General features: G+C 42.7%; 1 protein-coding gene across 1 annotated transcript in view; it reads right to left on the bottom strand.

Annotated features, from left to right (window-relative positions):
• The window catches only part of UBAP1 (ubiquitin associated protein 1), a 40,598-nt gene extending 26,355 nt beyond the window's left edge, over positions 1–14,243 (bottom strand). The window contains exon 1 of the mRNA XM_037494330.2: positions 14,205–14,243. The gene's annotated coding sequence lies outside the window, so the exon portion shown is untranslated. The remainder of the gene's footprint in view (positions 1–14,204) is intronic.
• Between the last annotated feature and the right edge of the window lie 683 nt (positions 14,244–14,926).

Genomic DNA, 14,926 nt, shown 5'->3' with positions numbered 1-14,926 from the left:
TTATGCATACAAGAGCTGGGGTGTAGGCCAGAAGTGCGGCGGGTGAGAGGATTCACCAAAGACTGAGTAGGGAGCAGAACAGGCAGAGTGACTGAAATACACTGCTGAGGGGAGCAGCGGACGAAACAGGAGAGGTCTGCTATGCCATGCGGGTCAGCTCCCTGGGCAGGATCAAAGTGGATGCCAATAAGCTTCATAGTGCTGAGACTAAACCCCTTGTGACACCAGGGAGGGCCAAAACAAACTACTTTTAACAGACCATTCCTGACCCCAACTTAACCGCAGCTGTTTTCATAGGCATTCCCCTAGTTCATTTTACATCCCAACTTATCTGTCCCACATTTGATAGAATGTCAGACCATAACATCAGCAAGAGGCACATATTTGTCCCAATGTCCAATGAGCCCAGAAGTGTACGTCTCCCCACATTGAGGCCTACCAGCCAACAAGTATCATTAATAAAGTGACAAAGGTAAACAATTATCATTCTATTTCCATTACTCACAAAAAGGCACTGGCTAGTTAACTGCTGTGAACTTAACCACAACAATGAGCAGAAGACAAAGATTATTCCCAAGAATTAAATGGAGTAAGAAATCATATGTAAAAAACGTAAGCATTCTTAGATTTCAAAAGAAACAAGTTATATTTTAAAATCTGTGACAAGAAAAAAAAAAAAAGAAGGAACTATATAATATTTTATATATATAACAAAAATTTACAAGGTTTATGAGAATGAAATTTTCTAGTTGATATTCTACTTAATGGAAAGTTACAATTATAAAGTATATGGATCATCAATTTTCAAAGATTCAACTAACCATACGAAAATGATTTAACCTTTTTATATGTGCAGAAGATAAGCTCACAGGCTTCAGGGTCATCATAATGGGCATAAACCACAATAAAGTGAGATTTCTAAAACTCAGAAGCAAGATTTTTGGCAGCCACCCCATAAAGGCACATAACAGAAATGTGTTTTTCTAAATCCCTGCTGGGAAAGAAGCAGAGTTTAAAAGCATCCAGTAACAAGAGCTGTGACTATGTTCACTGTTGCAAAAAAAAAAATGGCCATTTTCATCTCTGTATTCCTAGTATTTATTGATATTGTAAGATAGCTATTTGAAGAAGCAGCTATTTTTTAAGAGGTAAATGACTTAGGAATATCTGCTTGAGCTTCCAGTTTAATAGATAATTTTGCAAACAAGCCAAAATCAGGAATATTTTTTAAAGAAGTTTCAACCAAATGGTAATGACTTTTTAATGGCTTTTTTAAAAAGATTTATTTATTTATTTATATTTTATTTATACAAGCACTGGGTACAGTCAGAAGCGCAGGAGGGTGAGAGAATTCACCAGAGCCAGAGCGGGGAGCAGAGCAGGCAGAAGGACCGAAGTACACTGCTGAGGGGAGCAGCGGGCAGCAGGAGAGGTCTGCGCGCCATGTGGGACCCTCCTCCAGTGGCCGGGGAGCAGCCGGGGATCAAACCGGCGCCGCAGAAGCTGCGGGCAGCCTTGCAACCCAGCGCTCAACCGCTGCGCCACCAGGGAGGCCATGAATGGCTCTTTTAAAAAGGCCTGACCAAAAAGACAACTCACAGAATGGGAGAAAATATGTGCAAAGCTTATATCTGAGAAGAGACTAGTATCTAGACTATATAAAGGACTACACAACTCAATTAAAAGACTAGCCACCCAAACAGAAAATAGGCAAAAGGATGTGAAGAGTCAACTCTCAAGAAGATATACAAATATACAAATGACCAAGATGCAAATGAGATGTTCAACATCATTATTCATTAGTCAAATCAAAAATCCCTCATCCTAGGGCCTTCCTGGTGGTGCAGGGGTTAAAGTCTCAGCACTATCAAGCTATCCCCAGCCACCGGGACATGAGTTCAATCCCAGCCACAGATCTAACCCACATGGCACAGCAGACCTCGCCTGTCTACTGCTATCTTGGAGCAAGGTCCAGAACAAAGGGTAATTATATGAATGGTCCCATATTCTTCACTTTTTCATATCAATAAATTACTAGTATATGAAATTATTTTTTTTAATTTTTAAAAAAGATTTATTTATTTATGCATATAAGAACTGGGGTACAGGCCAGAGGTGTGGGGGGGAGAGAGGATTCATCAGAGACAGAATGGGGAGCAGAACAGGCAGACTGACTGAAATACACTGCTAAGGGGAACAGCAGGCTAGACAGGAGAGGTCTGCTGAGCCATGTGGGTAGCTCCCTGGGCTGCCAGGATAGAATTCATGCTGCAGAGGCTGTGGACAGCTTCACAGTGCTGTGCTTAACCCCTTGCACCACCAGGGAGGCCAAGTACATGAAATTAAACTCCACAAAGACTCCCCAGTGGTGCAGCGGTTGAGCGCTGGGTTGCAAAGCTGCCCACAGCCTCTGCAACGCTGGTTCGATCCCCGGCTGCTCCCCGGCCACCAGAGGAGGGTCCCACATGGTGCGCTCCCCTGCCGCCCGCTGCTTCCCTCAGCAGTGTACTTCGGTCCTTCTGCCTGTTCTGCAACCCGCTCTGGCTCTGGTGAATTCTCTCATCCTCCCGCGCTTCTGACTGTACCCAGTGCTTGTATAAATAAATAAATCTTTAAAAAAATAAACTCCACAAAGAGCTTCTGAATGCACAATAGCAATTTAATATCTCAGCAAGTATCACAGTCGAACTTTTATGACAAGACCTGCAATCAGAAATTTCCCAATACAAAATAATTCAAGAAATTCTCCAAAGTACAGGAAAATGATGGTTGTGACAATTACTTTCAATTCTGAAAACAAAGTTAACAGTCACAGGTGTAACTACTATTAATGCATCAGTATGAGGATATACTAAATTCATGAGAAAAAACTTTCTTTTCTCTCAGGCCTCAAGAGACATTTAGGGACCTCAGTGCCACCAGCATACCACAAATCTCTAGCAGTAAACAAAATGAAAGAAAATACCCATGTTTCTAAATTAAATATTTAATATTCAATATAAATGATAGCATCATTTACTATATACAGTAACTTTAAAAATTTACTGACAAATTTAAAAGCTATTAATCCCCTTTGATTTTAGTAATCCATGAAACCCAGAAATCTCAAAATCATTTTCCTATATTATATATAAAATAACTGCAAATGAATCTGATTACCAAAAAAAAACAAAACAAAACACATACCGGGCCACCCAGGTGGTGCAGGGGTTAAAGTCAGCGCTATCAAGCTATCACCAGCCACTGCACCATGAGTTCAATCCTCAGCCAGGGAGTTAACCTACATGGTGCAGCAGACCTCTCCTGTGTTGCCCACTGCTCCCCTCAGCAGTGTATTTCAGTGGATTCACCTGTTTGCCCCCAACTCTGTCTCTGGTGAATCCCCTCACCCTCCATACCTCGTGCCTACACCACAGTTCTTGTATGCATAAATAAATAAATCCTTTAAAAAGTATTTACTTTAGGTGAAGCTGTCCACAGCCTTTGCAGCGCCAGTTCAATCCTGGCCAGCCAGCGAGGGTCCCACATGTTGCGGCAGACCTCTCCTGTCATGCCTGCTGCTCCCCTCAGCAGTGTATTTCATAGTCTGCCTGTTCTGTTCCCCGCTCTGTCTCTAGTGACTCCTCTCACCCTCCCACGCATCTGGCCTGTACCCCGGTTCTTGTATAAATAAATCAATCTTAAAATATATACATTTAATAAATAAAGCAAAATGATCCAGGATTTCTTCTGTAAAATAAGAGGCCTAGCATAAATGATTTCTGACAGTATTTTCAGATTAAGGGTATAAATAGAGTTTTTTGTAAGTATGGACTTCTATGGTGTTCATAGTCTTATAAGAAAGGATTTTTACTGTTAGTTATAAAGGCACAAATACATGTTATCGCTTGTAGCACTATGACTCACACTGAATAAGAGTCCACACCCATACCTTTTTTACGGAAAAAAAAATGCTTACTATTTGACAATAATCACACTGTTTCAATCTACAAGCAGTTAATATTACCTAGTTGATTTTAAAATACAAAGAAGTGAACTATCATACCAAAAACTCAATTTTTCTGTTCTTCCAACAGTTCTCATATTCAGTGGATTACATCCTTCTGACTATTCCAGTCATGTGAAAGCTGAATGATTTTTCCCATAAACAATGAAGTAACAGAGCTTTGCTCACCAAACTTGGAACCCACACTCTGAGGCGGAAACTGTGCAACAGTACCAAGGAACAAATAAGAAGATGCTAACTTCACAGAATGTCCAGTATTTAAGAGGAGAAACTAAGGGCTGTTACAAATTTTCACAGGCAAATAAAAAACTTTCATGTTAAACAGAAAGAGATGCCTTTGATTACAGTTCTTTTCTTATTAAAGATTTATTTATTTATGCATTCAAAAGCTGGGATGCAGGCCAGAGATGCGGTGGGTGAGAGGATTCACCAGAGACAGAGTGGAGAGCAGAACAGGCAGACCTACTGAAATACACTGCTGAGGGGAGCAGTGGGCGGGACGGGAGAGGTCTGCTGTGCCATGTGGGTCAGCTCCCTGGTTGGGGATCAAACTAGTGCTGCAGTGGCTGCGGACAGCTTCATAGTACTGTGTCTTAACCCCTATAATCTGCCTGTTCTGTTCCCTACTCTGTCTCTGATGAATCCTCTCACCAGGGAGGCCCCCTTTATTTACAGTTCTACAAATGTTTAAGATCTAGATTACTGCTTTATGTAAACTATTCAATACATAAATTGGAATACTATTCAATACATTGGAAACAAATAAAGATCAGCAGTTTATAGTTTCATGTAGGATTTGCTTATCGCCTGTCCTCTCCACGAGGCTGCAAGCACTCTTAAGGACAAGAACCACTTCTGGTTTTTGTTCACCACTGCACCAAGCAGAGAGTACCTATAAGTAGTGTAAGAAACTGTTGAATGAAATGCTGCCCAGTTTCCAAGTTATTAGATGAGGTCACCATAATACTGTTACCAAAATTTGACAGGGATAAACAAGAAAAATAAGAAACAAAGATATATACATTTATGTGTTTATTTATGTTTACATATACATACCCAAATTCTAATTAAAGAAGTAGTAGGGACCTCCCGGGTGGCGCAAGGGGTTAAGACGCAACCTATGAAGCTAACTGCAGCCACTGCAAGCATGAGTTCGATCCCCAGCCAGAGAGCAACCCACATGGCTCAGCAGACCTCTCCTGACTCACCCGCTGCTCCCCTCAGCAGTGTATTTCAGTCAATCTGCCTGTTCTGTTCCCTACTCTGTCTCTGATGAATCCTCTCACCACCACCACCCAGACCTCTGGCCTGTACCCCAGTTCGTGTATGCATAAAAGTAATAAATCTTAAAAAAAAAAAAAAAGTAGTAGTAAACTGAATTAAACAATGGCGGTAGGCAATTTTTCAGGAAAAATTGTTCTCTTCAATACAAAATTTCAAAAGGAAAAAAAACATGGAAAGGTTACCTATAGAATCAAAAATGAATTAGAAATACATCTTAAGGGGCCTCCCTGGCGGCGCAAGGGGTTAAGATACAACCTGTGAAGCTGTCTGCAGCCTCCGCAGCACAAGTTCAATCCCTTCAGCTGGCCAGGAAGCTACCCACATGGTACAGCAGACCTGTCCTGACTCGCCTCACTGCTCCCCTCAGCAGTGTACTTCGGTCAATCTGCCTATTGTTCCCCACTGTCTCTGGTGAATCTTCTCACCCCCAACACACTGGCTTGTACCCCAGCTCTTGCATACATAAATAAATAAATCTTTAAGGAAAAAAAAAAATACATCTTAAGGGATCACAGGTGTAAATCTCACTTGGAGCCCAACTAAATAAACTGGGGGAAAAAGATAAGACAATTGGGAAAGTGTGAACAATAAACTATTTTTATAGGTAGGATAATGGTATCGTAGGGTTAGATAACACAAAATAGGTAACACAAAAATATATAGATGAAATTATATAACAGGAATTTAATCTAAAATAATCAGGAAGAGGCACTGCATAGGAAGTAAGATTTGAGTTGGACTGGATTCTACATTTATAAGTTTGCAACATTCTAAAATAGAAAGATGCTAACATTATAGCACAAAATCAAAGAGCAGAATTGATTATTATTATTATTAATCAATCTCAAATTTCTAAAACTGCACAAAGTTAATTCATAATTGGTAACCATATTAATGATTCAAAGAATCATCAGTAAATGCCAAAAGGAGTGTGTGAATCCATGAGACTGAAAAGATATTTACATAGTCACAAAGTATCTCCCCACAATATATTTATTAAATATAATGGAAAATATGACTTTATTTTGACTTACTGTCAAGCAGTTCAGAAATAAATAAGATGTACAAATTCTACAAAAGTCAATAAAATTGATAACCCCTTAGGCATGGCTCATTAGAAGTGAAAAATAAATCTACTGATACCAAGAATAAAGTATCTTCTGATCTACAGATCTTACATCATTAAAAGAAAATACCATGTAGAAAAAAATTTATGCCAAAAGTCTGGAATTTTAGATGAAGTAAACCATTTTCTAAAAAAAAAAATATAAACCACCAGGCTCCCCTAGTGGCACAGGGTTTAAAGACAGCGCTATCAAGCCATCGCCAGCTACTGTGACATGAGTTCCATCCCCAACCAGGAAGACAACCCACATGGCACAGCAGACATCTCCTATTGTGCCGGTTCCTCCCCTCAGCAGTGCATTCCAGTACATCTGCCTGTTCTGTTCCCCACTCTCTCTGGTGAATCCTCTAACACCCCTTCCCCCTCCACCTCTGGCTTACATCCCAGTTCCCATATGCATAAATAAATAAATTAAAAAAAAAAAACTTAAGCATTCATTCTGCCTTTCCAATAGTAATTACCCTTCAAAGTAAACCTGCTAGATAAAGCTCTTCTTTACAAAACAATACTTCATAAACAAATATGACAGAACATGACACAATTTTACAACTTCTAATTAATAATTTATTCAAGAAAATATCATCAATGGGTAAACTATTAAGGGAAGGCTAATAAGGAACTTTATAATTGAAGGATCAGTCTGACACCACCTGAACACAACTAGGCCACTGAAGATGGACAACCATTCTTTCCAATGTGATGCAAAAGGAAGTACTCAGAACCACCTAAGTGATACTGCTCCCCAAACCTCAAAAAAAAAAAAAAAAAATACATCTTATAAACTATTAGTTTATAAGAAATAGAGTAGCAAGTGAAAAGACAATACTCAAACAAATCCTAAGTGTATGATATTTACAGGACAAATGGCTGGTTTTCTCCAATGTATCACTAACAAGAAAGGGTATTAATTATCACATAAGAGACTTCAGAGAAATGAAAACCAGACAAATAAATGATAAGCACAGATCTTACCTGAATCATGAATGGAACATACCCACTATAAAGTGACATTTTTAAAACAGTAAGAGAATACTAAAATGGATGGATTAGATTAAGGATTACTAATAATCATTAAATGTGATAACAGCATGGTGGTTGTTTTTAAAAGAAAGCATTATCAGGTAAAGAGGCATAATAACGTAATTATTGAAATGTCAAAGATTTGCTTTCAGTCACTTACCCCACCAGTCAAAAAAAAAAAAAAAAAAAAAGTAGATTTAGGGCCTCCCTGGTGGCCTAGGGGTAAATTTCAGGCCTACTTTATGGCTTGAGTTCAATCCCAGGCCAGGGAGCTAACCCTCAGGGCACAGCAGACCTCTCCTGTTTCATACACTGCTCCCCTCAGCAGTGTATTTCAGTATATCTGCCTGTTCTGCTCCCCACTGTCTCTGGTGAATCCTTTCACTGCCCTGCCCCGTACCTCTGGCCTGCACCCCAGTTCTTCTACAAAATAAATAAAAATCTTTAAAAAAAAAAAATTTTGAAAGATATTTGCAAAAGCTGGGGAATAAAGATTCTTAACACTATTTTCTTTCTTCTCTGCTGTGTCTTTTTTTTTTTTAAGATTTACTTATGCATGCATACAAGAACTGCGGTATAGGCCAGAGGTGCGGGGAGGGGTGGGGGGCGGTGAGAGGATTCACCAGAGACAAGAGTGGGGAGCAGAACAGGCGGATCTACTGAAATACACTGCTAAGGGGAGCAACGGGTGAGACAGGAGAGGTCTACTCAGCCATATCGATTAGTTCCCTGGCTAGGGATTGAATTCACAGTGCACAGCTGGGGATAGCTTGATAGCGCTGTGTCTTTAACACTTGCACCACCAGGGTGGCCCCTCCACAGTGTCTTTAAATGTCCAGCATAAAATATGTAAAATACAGAAATTTAAGATTTTTTTAAAAACAATGGAAAGTGGTCTTAATTGGAACTAAAACTAAACAATCATCTTGTATAATAAAGAATCTGGATGGCCTTTGTTCCTGGAAAGTATCCTCTAAATTTGTGGCATTTCCCCAATGACAGAATTGTCTGTTTTACCACAGTGGGCCCCTCAGTCCACACTTGACAGTTTATGTTAATGAGGCAATTCCCTGTTTGTCCCTAGTATGCCAAGATGTTTTAGGATGGAGGCTGACCATATAAGACAGACCAATCACCTGACTAGAAGACTGGGGCTTTAAGCCTAATCACTTTCTTGACCTGCAGGGAAGGGGGCGGGAGGTGAAGTCAACCTTGTGAGCAATGATTCAATGAATCATGCCTATGTAATGAAAGCCCAATAAAAACAAAACTCTGGACACGACAACTCAGGTAAGCTCCCACAATTAACACGACTCTGCATATTGTGACACAACAATGGGACAGGAAGGTGACAAATTCTGACTCCACCAGGAGAGGACACAAGCTTCCCATATGAGACCCTCCCAGGCTTTACCTTATACATCTCTTCTATTGACTAGGCCTTACTTGTATCCTATCTGCTATAATAAAACTTTGAGTGTATGTATACTCAACTTTCCTGAGTTCTATGAGTCATTCCAGCAAATTATCAAATCTGAGCACAGACTGGGAACCCCAAAATTTGTAGCCAGTTGTTTCAGATGTGTGAGTGGCCTAGGAACCCTGTGGTTGATGTCTGAAGTGAGGGCACTCCTCTGAATGACCACGACCTTAACCTATGTAATTTAGCCTACCTCTGGGTAGTGTCAGAATTGCATTATGAATCTGTAAAAGACATTTAAGAACAAGTGAGGAAATGCTTTAATATGACATTTCAGAAATACTGTTGAGAACCGGATTTAATAACAATATTGTGTGGGCCTCCCTGGTGACGCAAGGGGTTAAGCACCACGCTATGAAGCAATCCGCAGCCTCTGAAGCATGAGTTCGATCCCCGGCCAGCCAGGGAGGGACCCACATGGCACAGCAGACCACTCCTCCCTGACCCGCTGCTCCCCACAGCTGTGTATTTCAGTCAATCTGCCTGTTCTGTTCCCCACTCTGTCTCTGGTAGACCCTATCACCCCCTGCATCTCTGGCCTGTACCCTAGCTCTTGTACGCATAATCTTTAAAAAAAAAACAACAATAATATTGTGGTTATGATGGAAAATGTCCTCATTTTTTTAGAAAGTTAAATAAGTATTCTAGTGTAAAATGTCTATAATTTAAAGTATTTCCCTGGGCCTTCCTGGTAGTGCAAGGGGTTAAGCATAGCACTGTGAAGCTATCTGCAGCCTCTGCTGCACGAGTTCAATCCCTGACCAGCCTGGAAGCTACCCACATGGCGCAGCAGACCTCTCCTGTCTCACCCACTGCTCCCCTCAGCAGTGTATTCAGTCAGTCTGCCTGTTCTGTTCCTCACTCTGTCTTGGGTGAATCCTCTCACTGCCCCCCCACACACCTCTGACTTGTACCCCAGTTCTTGCATGCATAAATAAATAAATTTTTAAAAATGTAAAATAAGGGCCTCTGGTGGAGCAAGGGGTTAAGCGCCGCACTATGAAGCAATCCGCAGCCTCTGCAGCAGGAGTTCGATCCCCAGCTGGCCAGGGGTCTACCCATATGGTGCAGTAGACCTCTCCTATCCTCTCCACTGCTACCCTCAGCAGTGTATTTCAGTCAGTCTGCCTGTTCTGCACTCTACTCTCTGGTGAATCCTCTCACTGCCCCCCTCCCCCACACCTCTGGCCTGTACCCCAGTTCTTGTATGCATAAATAAATCTTTTCAAAAAAAAAAATCACAAAGGCTGCAAAGTTTAATTCATTAGAATTATGAACTTTCTCACCAAAGGCTATAAAGAGATGAAAAGACAAGTCAGAAATTGGGAGAAGATATCTGTAACCAGGGCCTCCCTAGTGTCCTGGGGTTAAGTCTCAGCACTATCACTGCAACAGCCTGAGTTCAATCCCTGATGAGGGAGCTAACACATATACAGTGCAGTAGACCACTCTTGTCTCACCCACTGCTCCCCTTAGCAGAGTATTTCACAGCCTGTTCTGCTCCCCACTCTGTCCCTGGTGAATCCTCACACACACACCCACCCCTCTGGCCTACACCCAGTTCTTCTATCCAAAAAAAGATATCTGCAACCATAATTATTATACAGACTATATAAAGAACTCTTAGGGCCTTCCCTGGTGGCGCAGGCAGTTGAGCACCAAAAAAAAAACAAAACTCTTTATCAGGGCCTCCCCTGGTGGCGCAGGCAGTTGAGCACCGCACATTGATTTAAAAATTAATCAATCTTGGGGCCTCCCCGGTGGCGCAGTGGTTGAGTGCTGGGTTGCGAAGCTGCCGGCGACCTCTGCGGCGCCAGTTCGATCCCCGGCTGCTCCCAGGCCACCTGAGGAGGGTCCCACATGGCGCGCAGACCTCTCCTGCCGCCTGCTGCTCCCCTCAGCAGTGTACTTCGGTCCTTCTGCCTGCTCTGCTCCCCGCTCTGGCTCTGGTGAATTCTCTCACCCTCCCGCGCTTCTGACTGTACCCAGTGCATGTATAAACAAAACAAACAAATAAATAAATAAATAAAACATGCCTCTATTAAAAAAAAAAAAAAACATTTAAAAATTAATCAATCTTAAAAAAAAAACTCTTAATCAGGAAAAGAGAAATAATTCAAAATAAAAATAGACAACTTATACATACATTTCTAAAGAGGAGAACAAATAGTCAATGAATAGATGAAAAGATGCTCAAATTCAGGAAATGCTAATGAAAACATAAGAGATACCACTTCAAACCCAAATTGAGTAGAAAAAAATTCAAAAGTCTGACAATATCAAGTACTGGGGAGGAAGTAAAAGGAACCAAAACTGGCTCTTGACTCAGTAACCACAAGATTCACAATTACTATGAGCAAATTCAGTGACTCACATTAGAAGCATTAAGCAACTGATAATGACCAAACCAGAATTCTGAGAACACAATTCTCATAGAAATTTTGGCCTTTAATTCTGGGTTCAATCTCACTGAGCTATATAAATAAGAAAACAAGTCCCTCATCCAGTTTATTTTAAAGTACAAAATATTTTAAAGCACAAAATATTCAGGTATTCATTTCCTCCTAGAATACTGATGAAATCTTGTGTCACTGAAATTTTAATCAAGTATCTATCATTCCAACTATACCACTGTTTCCATGAGAACAATTAGTCTAAAATGGCATTACTTTAAAACTAGTGCTTGGGCCTCGCTGGTGGCGCAAGGGGTTAAGATGCAACCGATGAAGCTATCCACAGCCACTGCAGCACGAGTTCGATCCCCGGCCAGGGAGCTACCTACATGGCACAGTAGACCTCTCCTGTCCAATCCACTGCTCCACTCAGCAGTGTATTTCAGTCAGTCTGCCTGTTCTCCCCACTATCTCTCTGGTGAATGCTCTCCCCCCTGCCCCCAGCACCTCTGGCCTACATCCTAGCTCTTAAATGCATAAATAAATCTTAAAAAGATAAAGCATTAGAGATAAAGTCACATTTGCCAGTCTAAGTGAACTAAGAAAGCACCATTGATGAGAATTGTATACACATCTATGATACTGGTCCTGTCTTCTTCAAAATCAAAGTGAAAAAGAAAATCTTTCAGATACATGTAAGAAATGTCATGTCGTGAGCCAAATACTAAACAAAAGTTCTTTCATTTTTTTCCTTTGTCTTCATTTCTGAAATAACACCTTTCCTCCAATGAGGCCATAGCAAGCTAGGAAGTTATTTATGGAAGAATGATAAAGATGCCCTGAAAAGAAACATCAACTCTCCATATTCTTAATTATGAGACTCTTAAGAAAGCAACACACAATAGGCAATCAATAAATATTGAATAACAGAAAAAATGAATAGGATGGATTACAAACACAATTTTAACTTATAAAATTCTCCTTAAAAATAGGGCCTCCCCTGGTGGCGCAGCGGTTGAGCGCTGGGTTGCGAAGCTGCCTGCAGCCTCTTCAGTGCCAGTTCAATCCCCGGCAGCCGGGCGAGGGTCCCACATGTCATGCAGACCTCTTCTGCTGCCCGCTGCTCCCCTCAGCAGTGTGCTTTGTCGGTCTGCCTGTTCTGTTCCCCACTCTGGCTCTGGTGAATTCTCTCACCCTCCCACGCTTCTGACTGTACCCAGTGCTTGTATAAATAAATAAATCTTTTAAAATAAATAAAATTCTCCTTAAAAATAATGCATAAATAAATCTATAAAAAATAGGGCCTCTTCGGTGGTGCAGCAGTTGAGCACTGGGCTGCGAAGCTGCCACAGCCTCTGCAGCACCAGTTCGATCCCCGGCCACCAGTCAAAGGTCCCACATGGCGCACAGACCTCTCCTGCCTCCCCCTGCTCCCCTCAGCAGTGTACTTTGTCAATCTGCCTGCTCTGCTCTGCTCTCCGCTCTGTCTCTGGTGAATTCTCTCACCCTCCCGCGCTTCTGACTGTACCCAGTGCTTGTATAAATTAATTTTAAAAAATAAAAAAAAATAATGCAGACAGGGCCTCCCTGGTGGCACAAGGGGTTAAGACGCAACTTAAGAAGCAGTCCGCAGCCTCTGCAGCACGAGTTCCATCCCAGGCCGGCCAGGGAGCAACCCACATGGGGCAGCAGACCTCTCCTGACTCGCCCCGCTGCTCCCCTCAGCAGTATACTAAGGTCAATCTGCCTGTTTTGTTCCCCACTCTGTCTCTGGTGGATCCTCTCACCACCCCCCCATCTCTGGCCTGTACCCCAGCTCTTGTATGCGGAAATAAATAAATCTTTTAAAAATAATAACAATGCAGACCTTGTAATTCTGTAAGACTTTGGACATTTCACTTTCTTTGCTATAATACAGAAACTTTTCACTAGTTTGGGGCATTAACTAGAAAAAGGTAGCTATCACAAAAAATAAGTGCCTTTTTTCCCCCACCATCAAATCTGACAACATTTTAAACTGAAATATCCATCACATCTATCCAAATTTTCAAATACTACTAATTAGTACTGAAAAACAAAGGACTAGTAAAGTGGGTTTAGAATATATTTAATATAACAACTTCCAAATCTGGTTTTGCAACATTCCCTGGTGTCTTAACATCTATCAAAATTTTATTCCAGTTTAATACAAAACACATGTTTACACCCAGCCATACCTTTAAGAGGTTAGTCTGGAAACAAGTAAAGGTAGCCACTACACAAAGGTCAGAGATGACTGATTACAGATCAACTATCACCTGGTGTTCCACAAGAGCGATTCGGAGCTGTTTCTGAGGCCCAGGTGTACTTAGGTCCCCACCCAAGAAACAAACAGAAAAGCCAAGATAAATATACCTGAAGAAGACCAGAAAAAGCCAAACATCCCCAAATACCACTCGCACCAGGTCTGCTCTCCTTTTTCCCTAATCTCATAGGCCCAGGAAAAATTAAATCTTACCTCCAGTCCCCAGCTCACCCCCAATTCCCCAACATTCACCTTCACTAAATGCGGGGTTCTGCTCGCAGACATCCTCTAATTCCCACCGACTCTCACACCAGCTACCCAGTTGTCTACTGATCGCGGAGCAGGGTTTCGGTGACCTTAGCTGCACTCAATTTCCCACACCCCATCCGCCCCCCGCCCCTTCAACTCTGCTCCACTCACTCCGACCCTACTCCCAGAATTCGCTCTAAGTCGGAATTTCGGGCCCCTTCCTCCCACCCCCTCAGTGGCAGTTCGTTCCACCCCGCCGGGCCTCCAGCCTCCACTCCGGGATCCCTCCCCCATCCGTCACCCCGTCCCGGCCCCCTCCCCCAACTCCGCCCCTCTCGCTTCTTCCCCGGAGGCCCCCTCACCTGAACGCCGATGCCGCCGCCGTCCCAGAAGCCGAAAGGTACGGGCGCCCGCCGGCCTCTCAGGCTTGGTTCCCTCGGAGCTCCCGACGGCCCTCAGGGAGAGTGAACACCACCACCACGAACTCTGCCCGCCCCGGGCCAGGCCGTCACCGTAGCCACCGCCAGTATCACAGCCGCCATGTTGAAGTCCTACTTCCCTCCTTCCCCTCGCCGCTCCGCCCTTAGGGCGTCTGACGTCAAGACGCGGCGCCGCACCCGCCCGGGCCAATGGGAGGAGCCGGCGGTGACGTCACTAATCTCGCTTCCGTTGAAAGAACTCCAGCCGCCGGGAGTGCTGCGATTGGAATGATTGACGTGCTGATCAAAGGGAGGGCGGGATGGAGGGGTCCCTAAAAGAGTAAGGAGCGATGACTGGAGAAACAGCTCAGGAGGGAACCCGAGTTTCTTGAATTGCGAAATTGTTATAGAGCAACCCCGATATTAAACGGGTTCCTGGCTGTGGGTCCTCACCCGCGCGCTTTAAAGGGACTTAGGAATACTCTACTACAAGCACACGCAAAAGGGTTAATAAAAGGTTTATTTACAAGAGAAAAAGAAATAAGGAAAATGTACAACTCAGGGAGAAAATAGGGAAATAAAGTCTTTAATGCGTCCTACCCGATCCGACGACCTGGAAACCCAAAGTCACTCTCAGAGCTGGCTGGACGCTGCGAGCCGGCCGA

This window comes from Talpa occidentalis, unplaced genomic scaffold (genome assembly GCF_014898055.3).
Source record: "Talpa occidentalis isolate TD23 unplaced genomic scaffold, MPIMG_talOcc4v2.1 talOcc4.7, whole genome shotgun sequence".
NCBI classification, from domain to species: Eukaryota; Metazoa; Chordata; class Mammalia; order Eulipotyphla; family Talpidae; genus Talpa; species Talpa occidentalis.
Note: the sequence above shows the minus strand (reverse complement) of the source record. Positions and strands in the feature narration are given on the sequence as shown.